This window comes from Pinus tabuliformis, chromosome 2_2, assembly GCF_031772625.1.
Source record: "Pinus tabuliformis cultivar Carrire ecotype Pingquan chromosome 2_2, CPIR1, whole genome shotgun sequence".
Taxonomy (NCBI): domain Eukaryota; kingdom Viridiplantae; phylum Streptophyta; class Pinopsida; order Pinales; family Pinaceae; genus Pinus; species Pinus tabuliformis.
In genome coordinates this window covers 1,258,812,943-1,258,829,359 of record NC_142300.1, presented here as the reverse complement: position 1 = coordinate 1,258,829,359, position 16,417 = coordinate 1,258,812,943, and the positions used below count along the sequence as shown (strand labels likewise).

At 38.9% G+C, this 16,417-nt stretch overlaps 2 pseudogenes; both read left to right on the top strand.

Annotated features, from left to right (window-relative positions):
- Window positions 1-482: 482 nt before the first annotated feature.
- LOC149198055 (rust resistance kinase Lr10 pseudogene) lies at window positions 483-1,166 on the top strand (annotated as a pseudogene).
- An 11,494-nt stretch (window positions 1,167-12,660) lies between these two features.
- Window positions 12,661-13,485, top strand: LOC149198054 (rust resistance kinase Lr10 pseudogene; annotated as a pseudogene).
- The last annotated feature ends 2,932 nt before the right edge of the window (window positions 13,486-16,417 follow it).

Here is a 16,417-nt window from a genome sequence, read left to right as displayed (position 1 = left end):
GTCACTCTAGCTAATAGCAATGTGGTCCAGAAATCCTCCCCTGTAATTATTTTCAATGAGAATCCAAGCCACTCTTTTGCCCAGTGCCCCTTGGCATCGAGGGTTTACGTATACAAACTTCCCAATTTCATCTCCAATATCAGTGAATACCCTCTTCGACTAGAATTCAATGGGAAGACCAGGCAATTTAACCCAAATAATATTATTTTGTGGTGTGTCTCGTAATGGGTTAAAGCCGGTATACTAAGATTATATAGCGAGAAAACTATGACCCTTAACCCAGGGAATAGATTTAATCTTTTCAAGGTCCTCCTCGTTCCATTGTAGGTTGCTTCATTGGAGGAGCTCTTCTGGTAGTAGCAATAGCAGCGGTGCTCTTCACCTACCATGCCCGCAAGAGGAGAAAATCTCATCTTTATACTATTTCAAAGGTAGAGAAATTCGAAATGTGAACCAGATTTTCCTTGGAAGAACTCAAAAGGATGACCAACAACTTTGTAGAAAAGTTGGGAGAAGGGGGTTTTGTTGTGGTGTATAAAGGAAAACTTCTGAACGACACTCTAGTGCTTTTTAAGCTTCTTGTTTGGAAGAGGCACATCGAGAGCCAATTAATGAATGAAGTTGCGACCATTGGACGAATCCATCATGTCAATTTGGTCTGCCTATTGGGATATCGCTATGAAAACCTTATGAGTGCACTGGTCTATGAGTACATGGTTAATGGGTCTCTAGAGAAGTTTATATTTGAGGGAAAAAAGGAGGAGCAAGTCTTAGGGTTCAAACAATTGTATTTGATTGCTCTGGGTATTGCTTATGGAATTGCATATTTGCATGAAGATTATGACAAGTGCATCATACATTTTGATATCAAACCTCACAACATCTTGCTGGACACTGAGTTCAGACCAAAGGTTTCTGGTATTGGTATCGAAAAACTTTGTGGTAAGGGAGATGACCATATATATATGACTGTTGCTAGAGGGACACCGGGTTATGCTGTGCCAGAGGTGTTTAACAGAGATGTGGGTCTTCTTACTGATAAATCAGAGGTCTATAGTTTCGGAATGCTTTTGCTAGAGATAGTTGGGGGGAGAAAGAAATTGGATAGCAATGTGAGACATTCTAGTCAGTTTTTACTTTCCTCAATGGGCTTTCAAGATGCTTGACAGCGGGGAGTTGGGGACGACATTGACAGAAGGAAAATTGGATGTAGAGGTTGTGGAGAAGGCTAGGAGTCTCATCAAAGTTGGCCTATGGTGTATCTAATACAACTACATAGATCGTCCTTGTATGAGCAAGGTTGTTCAAATGATTGAAGGTAATGGAGGTGATGTGGCCAATCCTCCCTTTCCCTTCATGTACTCCTCGTCTACACCTGAAATCGATTCATTGTCTTTATTGTCTTCCATTGAAGAATCTTGTTCAATTAGATTGTAGATTTATTTGTAAATAGTTAGAACCTTCAAACTGTCATTTGCTACCCTACCTAATTCTTTGCTTTCACATAAGGATATTGTTGTTGGGCTTTAAGAGTTTACATGTGTATGCATTTATTAGCTCTATACTATTGTTAAGATTTTTAGAATGTACAAGTATATCACTTCCATATGTGTAATTGGTAAATAAACTTTTATTTCTTATTCACTATGAAACATATATCTTATTTTGTTATTTTCAGGGTTGCAATTTTATTAGTGTTCAAACTCTTAAGACAAGAAGAATTGCATTTGGAAAAACATGTCTCCTCACACAATTTTATCCAGATGGATTCTTTTACCTTCTAGTGTCATGATTCCATTTTCAAGGAATGCATTACTAGATGTAATGAAATGTTTAAAAAGACATCAATTATATATGTTTAGAGAGCTCAGAATGGTTTGATTTATTGAAAAGAAAGTTAGTACATGTCCTAGCATGAACAAAAAAATTATTCTGGTTCATGTGAATGCTGTGTGGATGCCATACCAATTCGACCCTGAAAAATGAATGTATATCACCCAGTTTGTCATCCATCTCAAATTTGAATAAAAAAATAACGAGATATTTGACAACGAGAAAGAGTAGGATTGAGAATGGTATTTTTATTGTTCCTAAGATTTTGAATTTGAAATACTTATTAAGAAAAACCCATGTCACACTAGATCACTTATCAAGAATTAAAAATAGATAATTGACCATAGATGTGTTAGAAAATTTTAGAGGGGTAGAGTGTGGTTCAAATATAAATTGCGGCAAGCAAATCTTCAGTTGTGGCAAGAAAATTGTAACAATTTGCTTCAAATATCAGTTGCAACAAGCAAATCTTCAGTTGCACAGAGGGTTAAATAAAACACAGAAAATAAATCACGGCAAATCTTTGGATTAAATTCTAATGCATGAAAATATATTCATATGAGGTTTCCACTCATTCACCAAGTAAAAAACAAAGTTTACGGTGATTTACACTTCTTTAGGGTTGCAGAGTAACACATAGTAAAACATAGTAACTATTGTTTTCATGCACCCACCAAAATTTGCTTCATGATTTTCTCTTCACCTATCAGACTTTCACTCTCTCTCTCGGTCAACCTTTGCAAAAATTACTTTTACATTAATATTTATCAAAACATACAACTTTTGTTGAAATATGGCAACAAGAATATTCCAATTTAATTTTTCCTTGAATTAAATTGTGAATTAAAATCGAATTTAGGCTTAACAACTACCTGGAAATAATTAATTAAGCAATTTTGACTTAATTAGTTGGAGAAATTCAAGTTAGAAGTATTTTTGAAGTCATGCAAGAGTTATCCCTTAAATTAAGGAGATAAGCCTTAAATTAAGGAGATAAGATTGAGTTATATTTGAGTTGTAATTAGTTAACTCAGTTTACTGAGTTAAGTCCAGTTAAATTAGTTCCAAAATGTTTGAGGAACTAATAGAGAGTTAACAATCAGTTGATGCATGCATGCACTCAACTAGTGTACTCTAGGTAACTGAAGATTCCCTCATCAGAAACTCATGCATGTCTATTATGAGAAATATCCAGTTGAGATTAAAGTCAAGGACAATGTACTATCAGTTGCATGTGTTTTCTTATAAAGAAAACTCATGCATGCAGTCAAGAAATCATTCCTTGAGGATTGCGCAGTTCTAAAAGTGTGTGAGATTAGGCGATCATCCACTTGGTAGATGAGTTTTCCACTTGGTAAGAGAGAATCATCCAAGAGGAATAGTGCAAGAAAATAGGAGCTTGGAGGGCAGAGAGGAAGGTTGGAGAGCAGCCAAGCTTTCCTGTGAGCATCTGTGAGGATTGTACTGAGAGCTAGCTAGCTGTGAGAGCTAAGGATTTGTATAATTCCTATGTATTTCCACCTTGTATGATAATACATATAGTGGGGTTTTTAGCTGAGGCTTTCCCCAAAGTATTTTCATGTGTATTTTACATTGATTTCTTCTTCTTCTAGTTATATTGTTCAGCTCGATCTTTAAGCTTCCGCAAATTGATAGTAGAAGTAGGTTATAGTATTCTGCTTTGATTTATATTACATTATCGGGTTAACCTACAAGCAGATTTTCTACATGGTATCAGAGCTGGATTTGTAGAGATTTTTCTACATGGTATTAGAGATGTGAACAGTATACTGAGAAGAGAATTTGAAGTTTGAAGTTCGAGGTTGCAGGTGAAAATCGAATTCATATCATACTTCAAGGTTGGCCAATGGCGTTCTATGGCTTGAGACTCGAGTATGCCTTGGAAGGTAGCTCGAATTACATAGCATGGAAAGATAGAATGGAGGTTGTATTAGAAGACAATGGCTTGAAGGAATTCATTGATCAAGAAATCCCAAAGCCAGCTTCAACTAATGCACAAGATTTGGCTAAGTGGAAGAAGTGTGTGGCGAAGGCAAGATGGATCATTCTTGAGGGAGTTCGAGACCATATTGTCTCGAGTCTCCATGGGAAGGATACTCCATTTTCAATGTGGAAGACATTGAAGGACCTCTACCAGAATAGTAGCAACTAGAGGAAATTGGCACTCAAGGATAAGCTTCGAAGAATCAAGATGGAGAAGGGTGATACTATTTCCACATATCAGAACAAGCTCACCACCTACAAATATGAGCTTGGCAGTGTGGGAATAACTACTACCGATGATGATATGGTGAGCCTCAGTCTCCTTGGCCTTCCAAAGAGTTGGAATAGCTACCAGGACTTTGTGAATGGAAGGAAGAAACTGCCAGATTGGGAACGACTATGGTCAGATCTTACGCAGGAGGAGATCAGGAGGAGCACACGAGATGGTTCTTCATCCAAGAATGATGATGAAGAAAATCTGGTCGTAGCAAGTAAGGCAAGGAAATGGAAGGGGAAGGCTTCCCATTCCAAATCGAATTCTTCTCATGGAGGGAAGAAGGGTGACATGTCTAAAGTGGGATGCTTTAATTGTCACGAGCTAGGACATTATGTGGCTAATTGCCCATCGAAGAAGTGCAAGAAGGGATCCTAAAAAGGATTTGAAGGTGAGGCATTAGCCTCTCAGTTTGAAATGGAATTTACCCTCATTGCATGCATGGTGTCATCAATGATGGGTTGTGTCTCATATCTTGACAGTGGAGCCTCATTCCACATGACCGGTGATAAAAGTTTATTTAGTGCCTTGGAGGAGAAAGACCTCAAGATGTGCATAGAGATGGGTGACGATGGAAGGTATAGTGTTTCAGGAGTGGGCACGATTGCTTTTCAGATGGAGCATGGACCTCCTGTCATCTTGACAAATTTGATGTACATGCCTGGACTAAAGAAGAACTTGGTATCGGTCGTGATGTTGGAGGACAAAGGCTACGGTGTTGTCTTCAGTAAAGGAAAGGCGTTCCTAAGACACATAACCATGGGTTAGACCAAGAGGATACAGATTCAGGTGAAGAATCTCTATAAACTAGAGGTAGATGATTGTTCAATGTTGAGTACGAAAGTAGAATTGGTGAAAAGCCAAGACATTGGCGAGTTGTGGCATAGGCGGTTGGGCCATTTGCATCATGGGGCTTTGAATATAATGCAACAAATATCTACATGACTTCCCAAAGGTAAACTTGAGCAAGTTGACACATGCAAAGGTTGTACCTTGGGAGAGTACACCAAGTATGCCTTTCATGATCGAGACAGTCAAGCAAAGGCTATCTTAGAGAGAGTTCATACTGATGTGTGTGGACCATTCTCGATGACATCCATAGCAAAGAAAAGGTATTATTTGATTTTCATTGATTATTATTCTCGTAAATGCTGGATTTATTTCATGCAGAAGAAGGGCCAAACCTTCACAAAGTTTTTTGAGTTCAAAGCTTGGGTCGAGAAAGATTTAGGGAAGAAGATCAAGGCCTTGAGAAGTGACAACAGTGGAGAATATGTCTCTCAAGAGTTTAAGGACTTATATGCAATGGAAGGAATTAAACGAGAGTTGACGGCACCTCATAACCCACAACAAAATGGGGTGGCCGAGAGGAAGAATAGAACTATTGTAGGGGCAGCATGGGCAATGCTGCATGACCAAGGCCTAGCACTTCACTTGTGCGCTGAGGCATGCAACACAACGGTCTATTTCAGAATAGAAGCCCACATCGCATACTTGGGATGAAGACACTACAAGAAGCTTTCTCCTGTAAGAGACCAGATGTGGGTCACTTCAGGATCTTTGGCTCATCGATATATTGCCATGTGACAAAGGATGCACGAAATAAGCTTGAGCCGACAACAGAGTTGGGGATACTTGTGGGGTACACTGATACACCTCACAACTATCGGGTGTACTTTCCTATGAGTTGGAGGATAGTGGTTTGCTGAGATCTCAAGTTTGATGAGCAGAAGGCCATGCGAGTTTCCCTTGAGAGGGAGCTCCAACTATAGGCTGTGGAGGAACTATTGGCTCCTAAGGAGGAGGAGCCTCAGACTGATGCGGAGCAGCTGCATGCAGAGGTTCCAGGAGTGGAGACATCCACTCAAGTAGAGTCTTCCAGAGATGGACAGAAGTGCACAAGAGAAGCTGACAGATTGTTGAATGATACGAGAGAGAATGTGGGAGCACCTTCTTCTCAGCGCAGACAGAAGAGGTCACCTGAGAGGTACACTAGATACATGGCCCTTATTGGGGAATATTTTGAGACCAAGCCATCTTCCTTTGAGGAAGCAGTGTAGCAGCCAATTTGGGTTGATGCTATGATGGAGGAGTATGACTCCATAGTTCGTAACAGTGTTTGGGACGTGGTTCCGAAACCGGAGAACAAGCTAGTTGTGAGTTCCCATTGGCTTTACAAGGTAAAGCAAGGTGTTGGTGATGGGAGGATCATGTTGCTATAGTGTATTTTGGCAGAGGAGCAAGATGCTGACATTTTGACAAAGGAATTGTCAAAATGTAAATTCGAGTTCCATAGAGACAGGATCGAGGTGGTAGATAATCCCTTTCTTGTTGAGAGGGAGTGTTGAAATATGGCAACAAGAATATTCCAATTTAATTTGTCCTTGAATTAAATTTTGAATTAAAATCGAATTTAGTCTTAACAGCTACTTGGAAATAATTAATTAAGTTATTTTTACTTAATTAGTTGGAGAAATTCAAGTTAGAAGTCTTTCTGAAGTCATGCAAAAGTTATCCCTTAAATTAAGGAGATAAGCCTTAAATTAAGGAGATAAGATTGAGTTATATTTGAGTTGTAATTAGTTAACTCAGTTGTAATTAGTTAAGTCCAGTTAAATTAGTTCCAAACTGTTTGAGGAACTAGTAGAGAGTTAACAGTCAGTTGATGCATGCATGCACTCAACTAGTGTACTCCAGTTAACTAAAGATTCCCTCATCAGAAACTCATGCCTGTCTATTCTGAGAAAGACCCAGTTGAGATTAAATTCAAGGACAGTGTACTATCAGTTGCATGTTTTTTCCTATAAATAAAACTCATGCATGTAGTCAAGGAATCATTCCTTGAGGATTGCATAGTTCTGACAGTGTGTAAGATCAGGTGATCATCCACTTGGTAGATGAGTTTTCCACTTGGTAAGAGAGAATCCCAACCTCATGCCAAGTTTCACCCATTTTGATCTCCACATGAAGTCCATCCATCTTGTTCCTCATGCCTAGCTTGGAGAGTCGATCCGGTTCCATGTTGAAGTCTCTGCAAATGTGTTCTATGGAGGATTGTAGTAGAGGGCTCCAGAGCGACTTGATCTAATTTAGCCAACCTTGTATGGAGGATTTGTAGATTGTAGCCTTGTCTCCAACATAGTTAATAATGACCTTAGAGTCGCCATAGATGTGAACGAATTGTATATCCAAGAAATGTACAAACCACATAAGTCCCCATAATGCCATTTCTTCAACCTTTGTATTGGTTCCCTTTCCCATCCCCAAGTGAACATAATATGACAGCTCTAGTTCGATGTGTAATATGAAACCACAACCACATATGCGGTTTTGTGATGCACCATCAAAGAAACCCACCAGGTAGTTGATCTCAGGGCCAATGATGTTCCTTGGGGGATTTTTTTGTGGTATCCTCTTATAATGCAACATATATCTTGTTCTTAATTCTTTCTAGCACTTGAGCTCCCTATTCTTTGTAATTGTTGAAGATGATATTATTCCTTCATTTCCAGATTTCCCAAATGAAGATGGGTGGAAAGAGACACCGTGAATAGTGTTGGTTACTCCACCATTCCAGCCAGTCCGCAATGCCAATGAACAGTGGGATATATAAACCATATGTGGCATCCATATTTTGCCATAATATCAAAACTTTAGGACATTTAAAGAACATATGTCCATTCTCCTCTGTTGCCCAATTGAAAAGTGCACAATACCCAGGTCCAATCCAGTTCCTCTTCTGCAGATTTTCCCAAGTCAGATTCTTGTTCCTCCATACCAACTAGAGGAAAATGGTGTTTTTTATGGGAATGTGGGAATTCTGGAATTTAGAAAACCAACCAACCTACGGTTAGTTTTCATACAGACAACAAAGTCTATTATATGCATCCGCCACCAAGATGTTGTCAGTCTTCATCTTACCTTGCCATGCAATCAAATCACATTCGGTGTCCCTACAGATACCAAAATGCCACAATTGTGTGCATATTTTATCCCACTCCACAACGTTTGGACCACTTAGTCTCAACTCCAATGAATGTTTCCAGACAGGGCATTTGTTTTGCCAAGTCGCGATGAGTTGTGGCCAAAAGAAAATGCCCAGGTCATTTAGACCCTGTATAAGAGAATATGAAGGAGTTCAAGTCCTCGAGTCCTGATACACTGTTGCGGCCAATTGTTATGTGGTGTCTCGTGCCCAATCTTCATGTGAGTAGAGTAAGAAATAAATGGCTAATCACAAAACTGCACCATATTGTAGAGCCAGAGTTGTGTCCAATGCATCCCTTACGCATCCATACTTTGAAATCAATTCCTTTCAAATATTTTTGTTTTATACTTTGACACCATGTGCCTGTGCCAAAAATCTCGTGCCATATGGATTTGAGAAGAAGGGTGTGCCCAAATCGCCGCAAGTGTAGGATGCCCCATCCACCTAGCCTCTTCGGCAAAGTGATGTGTTCTAGTTCTGAGAGGTGATATTTTTGTTTCTGCCTCATACCAGACCAAATGAACTGTGTGGTGATCCAATTCAACTTCTTGATGATGGAAGTGGGTAGTTGGAATAAGTGTGCCCAGTACACACTCATTTGCGATATCACCGCTTGAGTAAGAGTGAAACGCCCTCCCATAGAGAGATATCTATACTCCCAGCCCGATATTTTCTGATAGAATCGGTCAACCAGCCATTTCTAGTCCAAAATTCTATAATTACAAGGCTTTAAATGGAAACCAAGGTATTTAAAACCAGTAGACATAAGCACAGATGCAATACCAAATAAATTAGCTATATAATCAGTAATCTCTGTATCACCTTGTGCATGTACAATAACCGGTTTACTTTGGATCATTATTAAGCGAGTAGCATTCCCAAATCTAATGAAAATGTGAAATAGGTGAAGCCAAGCAAACTTTTTGAGGATCCCCATGATAAGCACATCATCCACAAAGAAGTTGTGTGAAATCGGAATATTTCTTCTGATTTTGAGAGGTAGAAAATGTCCTACAAGAACAACATCTATAATGTGAAGACTCATACCATCTAATGCCAGAATGAATAGGAGAGGTGATAGTGAATAACCCTGTCTGAGACCCCTCCTGACCTTGAAATATGTTGTTGGGTATCCATTGATGATCACCGTGAATTGTACATTTGTTACGTAATCCATGATCCACTCAGCAACCAAGGACTAAATACCAACCTTGTGGAGGACCAGTCTCAAATACCCCCAGTCCAGGCAGTCAAAAGTTTTTTTAAGGTCCACCTTCATAATCGTTGCACTTAATTTCTTTGAGTGGATGGAATGTAGACATTCCTGTGCTATAGCACTTGCATCATGTATCTGACGATTTTTAAGAAAGCCAAATTGTTGTGGGGTGATGTAGGATGAGAGGATGGGTCTCAGGCGATTTGCAATAGTCTTAGAGATGATTTTATAGACAAGATTACAGAGGGAAATGGGGCATAAATCAGAGAATGATTGTGTAATTGGATTTTTCGGGATTAGAGAAATATAGGTGGAGTTTAGGAGGGGATGAACAAAACCCTGTACCTGGGATTCCTCAACTAAATTAACCAGAGCAGCTTGAAAAAGATCAAAAAAGTGAGTGAACAACTCAACGGTCCATCCATCAGGGCCAAGGCTTTTATCTCCATGGAATGAATGCAGTACCTCGTGTATCTCCTCTACAGATATCGATTTGTAAAGGGTATGATTCGCCTCCTCATCGAACATATTAGGGTAGTGTTGTATTCCCCACAGTTGATCCTCTGGGTAGTCTATGGTTTTCCAGCCGTAAGCATGTTGGAAAAAAGTATAGGCGGCCCGACTGATATCCTGTTGTGTTTGGCACTTGTTCCCATCAGAGTCATATATCTCCCATATAGAATTAGTTTGTCGCCGAAAATTTTCATATATGTGGAAGAACTTGGTGTTTCGGTCATCATCCCTAATCGAGATAGCTCTACCTTTTAGTTTCCATGCAGTCTCCTTATAGAGAAGTAGTGCCAATCTTCTTTTTTCTAATGCCTGTATGAGAGACCAGACTTCGGTCGGGGGTGTGTGACTAGTCAGGAGTGGGCCAATCTCCATCAATTCCTTATTTATATCAACAAGTTCTTTGTTCAAATGTCACTTTTAATTAATCTCCCACTTCTTGTTTGGCTCTCTTAGGATCCAAAATTTCTCAATAAAGGACCGCATATGGGAGGGATATTGATTTTCCTTGCCGCACCAAATATCCTTTACAAGATCAAAATAAGTAGGATCTTCCAACCAGATCCGGTTGAAATTAAAGGGAAAACTATCGTGGAAATCTTCCCGACGCCAGTGAAGTATGATGGGGTAATGATCTGAAATATGGCAGCTGATAATTTCAGATGAGACCAATCCAAGTTGCTTGATGAGCAGATCATGTAGGAGGAAGAGGTCAAGTCGCTTTGCTACATAACACTCCCTCGACCGACCATTATCCCAAGTAGGCGAGATAGTGGAGGGGAAAATATCAACAAATTTATGATCCAAAATAATAGATTTAAGTTTGTCGGCCATAATGTCAGTGCTACTGGAGCGATCCCAACTCTCATGCACGCCAAGTGTATAGTTGAGATCACCTGCCAGAATAAGGGAAGTTAAGTCGAGTAACTTCGACTCAACAACCGCTTCCAAAATAGATCTAGATGACAATATGGTGTGTAAATATTTGGAATGTGAATGCGACCCAAGGGGCCAAGGATGTGTCCAGCAAGTAGTATTCCAGCAAAATAGGAAAAATCCCAAATCTTGACCCATCTGGGGTCCTAGATAGCGATCAGGATACCCAAGAGACCATTTGTATCAGTGGAAGCCATGTGCGAGTTTGGTAACATTCTCCAAAAATAACCAATCACCCGAGGAGCATGATGCATGGTTTCTTGTAGTAGAATAATGTAGGGGCGGTTAGAAGAGAAGAGATTCTCCAAGGCCAAAAATTTAGGGGTAGCCCCAAGTCCCCGCAAATTTAGGGAAAGTATAAAAGTCATGTTTTTCCTTGAGCGGGCTGTCGTGCTCCAAGGGCCCGAGGGATAGAGTCAGCAATGGGGATGTCAGTGAGGACATGTGCATCCTCAGAACAAAAAGATGTTGGGAAACGTGGACGTCCAAAGAAGTGTCTGCTGTCTCGTGGATTTTTCTTCCGAATAGTGATGTTACCAACATATGTAGGGCTAATTCAAAGGGATGGAGGACATGATGGTTTGTGGACAGTGAGAGACCAGAGGTCCAAGGTTTTCTTCTGGATAAGGAAATCGAGATCATTGTCCATAGAATTTGTGGGGGAATCTATCGGTGAATGTGGTGATGCAGGAGTAAGTTCAAGTGGAGGGTTAGATGTTGAGGTGGGGGGAATGACACGAGTAGAAGACTTTGCATGGATGTAGCAAATATGGGTGGAAGATAGAGGGTCACGATGAGTCGGATGAGGCAGGCCATTAGGTAGCGGTGATGGGTAATCATGTGATGATGTTGTAAACCCGAGTGATATGGAATCTACGGGAGGGAGGTAGAAACCTTCAAAGAGTGAGGGTTGGCCTAATTAGACGTAAACACATATAGTAAGAAAGGACGATCAAGTTTTGGTGAGATTAAGGTGGAATGTGAATGGGAGCATATAGTAACGGATTTTTAGCAGAGTGATGAGAGGGAATGCCAGGTAGAGGGCATGGAGAAGTACCTGTATACAGTGGAGAGCCATTGTCGTGTGTTGGAGTCTTAGTGCCCCCACATGAAGAGCCATCTACAAATATATCTTTTCCTTGTTTCCATATCCCATTCCGAGGCCTACGAGTCACCATTGGTCTGGCACCCCATAGACGAAGACAATAGGCGAGAAGGTGTCTGGTGCAGTGGCAATTGAGACAGTGGAAGGGGACACCCCAATAGTCTAGTCTCTGAATTAGTTTTGTGTCGCTATAGATGATAGCGATGTGGCCCGGAAATCCTCCCCTATAATTGTTTTCAATGAGAATCCAAGCAACTCTTTCGTCTGGTGCCCCCAGGCATCGAGGGTCTACACATACGAACTTCCCAATTTCATCTCCATTATTAGTGAATACCCTCTTTGACCATAATTCAATGGGGAGACAAGGAAATTTAACCCAAATAAGATTATTTTGTGGTTTGTCTGGTAATGGGTTAAAGCCAATATACCAAGAGTATATAGCAAGAAAACTATGACCCTTAACCCAAGGAATAGATTTAATCTTTTCAAGGTCCTCCTTGTTCCACCGTAGGTTGCTTCATTGGAGGAGCACTTCTGGTAGTAGCAATAGTAGCGGTGCTCTTCACCTACCATGCCTGCAAGAGGAGAAAATCCCATATCTATACTATTTCAAAGGTAGAGAAATTCGAAATGCCAACTAGATTTTCCTTGGAAGAATCAAAAGGATGACCAACAAATTTGTAGAAAAGTTGGGAGAAGGGGGTTTTGGTGTGGTGTATAAAGGAAAAATTCTTAACGACACTATAGTGGTTTTTAAGTTTCTTGATCGGAAGAGGCACATCGAGAGCCAATTAATGAATGAAGTGGCGACCATTGGACGGATCCATCATGTCAATTTGGTACGCTTGTTGGGGTATTTCTATGAAACCCTTACAAGTGCACTGGTCTATGAGTACATGTCTAATGGGTCTCTAGAGAAGTTCATATTTGAGGGGGAAAAGGAGGAGCAAGTCTTAGGGTTCAAACAATTGTATTTGATTGCTTTGGGTGCGGATCGTGGAATTGCATATTTACATGAATATTTTGACAAGCGCATCATACATTTTGATATCAAACCTCACAACATCTTGTTAGACGGTGAGTTCAGACCAAAGGTTTCAGATTTTGGTCTCGCAAAACTTTGTGGGAAGGGAGATCACCATATATCTCTCACTGTTGTTAGAGGGATACCTGGTTATGCTTCACCAGAGCTGTTTAACAGAGATGTGGTCCTTCTTACTGATAAATTAGATGTTTATAGTTTTGGAATGCTTTTGCTAGAGATAGTTGGGGGGAGAAATAACTTGGATAGCAATGTGAGCCATTCTAGTCAGTTTTACTTTCCTCAATGGGCTTTCAAGATGCTTAACAGCGGGGAGTTGGGGATGACATTGACAGAAGGAAAAATGGACGCAAAGGATGTGGAGAAGGCTAGGAGTCTCATCAAAGTTGGCCTATGGTGTATCCAATACAACTACATAGATCATCCTTGTATGAGTAAGGTTGTTCAAATGATTGAAGGTAATGGAGACGATGTGTCCAATCCTCCCTCTACCTTCGTGTTCTCCTCGCCTGCACCTAACATCCCTTCATTGTCTTTATTGTATTCCATTGAAGAATCTTGTTCAATTAGATTGTAGGCTTCTATGTAAGAGTTAGGATCTTCAAGCTGTCATTTGCTGCCCTTGCCATTTCTTTGCTCTCACATAAGGATATTGTTGTTGGCTTTCAGAGCCTACAAGTGTATGGATTTATTAGCTCTCACATAAGAATATCATTGATAAGCTTTTTAGAATGTAGAAGTATATGACTTACATTTGTATAATTGGTAAATAAGATTTATTTATTAATCACTATGAAACACTATGAAACATATATCTTATTTGGTTGTTTTCAGGGTTTCAACTTTTACAGTATTCAAACTCTTAATACAGGAGGAATTGAAATCAGGAAAATGTGTCTCACACCTTTTTCTCCTCGTGGATTCTTTTACCTTCTACTCTCATGATTTCACTTTCAAGGAATGCATTACCAGATGCAATGAAATGTTTATAGAGATATTTATTATATATGTTGAGAGAGCTGAGAGGGTTTTGATTTATTGAAAAGAAAGAAATGGAAAAAAAAATTATTCTCTGTTCGTGTGAAATTTTGTGTGAATTCCATACCAATTCATCCATGAAAAGTGATTGTATATGACCCAGTTTATCTTGCATCTCAAAGTTAAATAAAATAATAACGAGATATTCAACAAAAAGAGCAGGATTGAGAATGGTATTTTGAAACAAACATATTTGTAAACTAACCACTTCATATTCTTTATAAATCTACGAGCACTCAAGTAACTCGTTAACAAACCCTTACATCAAGTACGAATATGTCTCTGGTTCTTACTGCTCCTAAAATTTTGAATTTGAAATATTTGGAAAGAACCATGTAATACCATATCACTTATAAAGAATTGAAAATGGAGAACTGATCAGAATTGGTGATGATTGACCATATGCACATTTATTTACACTAAAGAAAGCTCCCAAGGTAAAACAAATTTATTTACAGTAAAGAGAGCTCCCAAGGTACTGGAATAAATTGCAGAGTTTCTAGATAATGGAAAAGCACAAGAAGGAAAACCTAAAGAGAAGGAAAAAGGTATTTCCATCAAAGTAGTTTGTGACACACTTGTACATGGATTCTTGTACAAACAAGGACGAGACACTATACTAAGGAAGATGTCCATTAAAAAATGTACATTCAACGATGAGATGGATGGCATCATAGATGATACAAGAACATGCAGAAATGAAAGGACATAAATTTCATGCAGAATGCAGATACAAGTAGTAGAAAAAGATTGCAGGCTCGTATTTCGTGTTCGTCTTTACACAGTACTGCATAGCCAATGCAATTTGTTTTTAGCACAGTTACCCTGTAAGATCTGGGCAACGGTTAGTCAAATTCATGGCCCTTTTCCACATGAGAGGAAGGAGATGTAGATCCAAGCACACTATTAGTGGAATAAAAGGTCCATCAAAATTTCTTAAAAGTCCATTTTAGAGGATGATTCTGCATAATATGAGTGAGTGTACCATATGGCTAGGGACTTCAATCTACCTCATGCTAATCAAACTCGTATATAGGTCATAATAGTATTGGATTAACCAAAAAAAGAAAGAGTCTATTATGTGTATTCAATCATGATAAATAAAGATGGTTTTAGTATTTTAAAGTGGATTAATAAAGTGATTGATATATATTTATCAACTTGATTTTCCACTTTTTAAAATTAATAATGACATGTTTCTTTCAACAATTTTATTAATGTGTTTGTGTTACCTCATAATCAACGTGAGTATGGTTGATTAGTAAATTAAGGTTGACTATAGTTGACATTGTTTGGCTATGGTTAAAAATCGTATTTGAGGATTAATCATAGCTGTTGATGGTTCACTGTGGATGAAGAGGGTTGACTAGGTTGACCATGGATGATCAAAATTGACCACAGTCAACCATTAATGTAATAATTGATTTTGTTACATCAATATTGACCATTGTAATATTAATGTTACATTAATGTTTGTCAACCATGGTTGAGCCTGTTTGAACATGGTATAGCAAGGTTGACTATGGTTAAAATTGGTGACCATGATTGAGCTTGCTTGACCATGGGTGATTATGGTCGACTTATGGTTGACTTTGGCTAAACATGGTAGACAAAGGTTGTCATCATTTACCTATAGATTATTGTTGTTGAATAAAGCTCGCCATGATCCCCATGTTGACCATGGTTGACCATCTTGGCCATGCTATACATGGTTGGCCATAGTTAACTATAGTCAACAACGTTGACCATGTAGACCATTATTGACCACGTTCTAGCTATGCTTGACCTTGGTTGATTGTGGTTGCCCATCCTCAACTTGTTGACCATGTTTGACCATTCTCTCTACAAGTTACTATGCTTGACCACATATGACCATGGTTGGTTTTGTTTGACCTTAGTTTGACGAGGGAGATTATGGTTGACTTAGTTAAACATGGTTGACTATTGTTGTTAATGGTTTTTCCTATCATATCACAACATCATTATTTTGTTAAATTGTGATGACATTTGACGTTCATCATGTTAGGGTCCTATAATAATAGGATTCATAATTTTGAATTGGCTATAGTTAGTCTTTTAATATTGTACATAGTTCTGCTTTTTGCAAAATGTTTTTCATATTAAAAATTAAAAAATGTAAAGAGGGTATGTCCTAAAAGAATAATCAAAGGACAAAAAGAAATAAAAAGATCAAAAAAGTGAAAATATGAACCCCAAAAAGAAATAAAACAGATCATGAAAGTGTGAAAATTCAAGTGCCACTACTTTTTACTTTATTATGCAAAATAAGGTTGTGTGCATCTTGTTAGAAATGACACAATCCATGATGGTCAAATAGCTTAATCTTGACTCATTCATGCTTTAAATTTTATGTTGATAGATAGAGAATTAGCATCTAACCAAACTGTTTAACCTTGGTAGAACAGTTGTTATGTAGAGAATAAAAATGAACTCATTAGTTAATTTGAGCC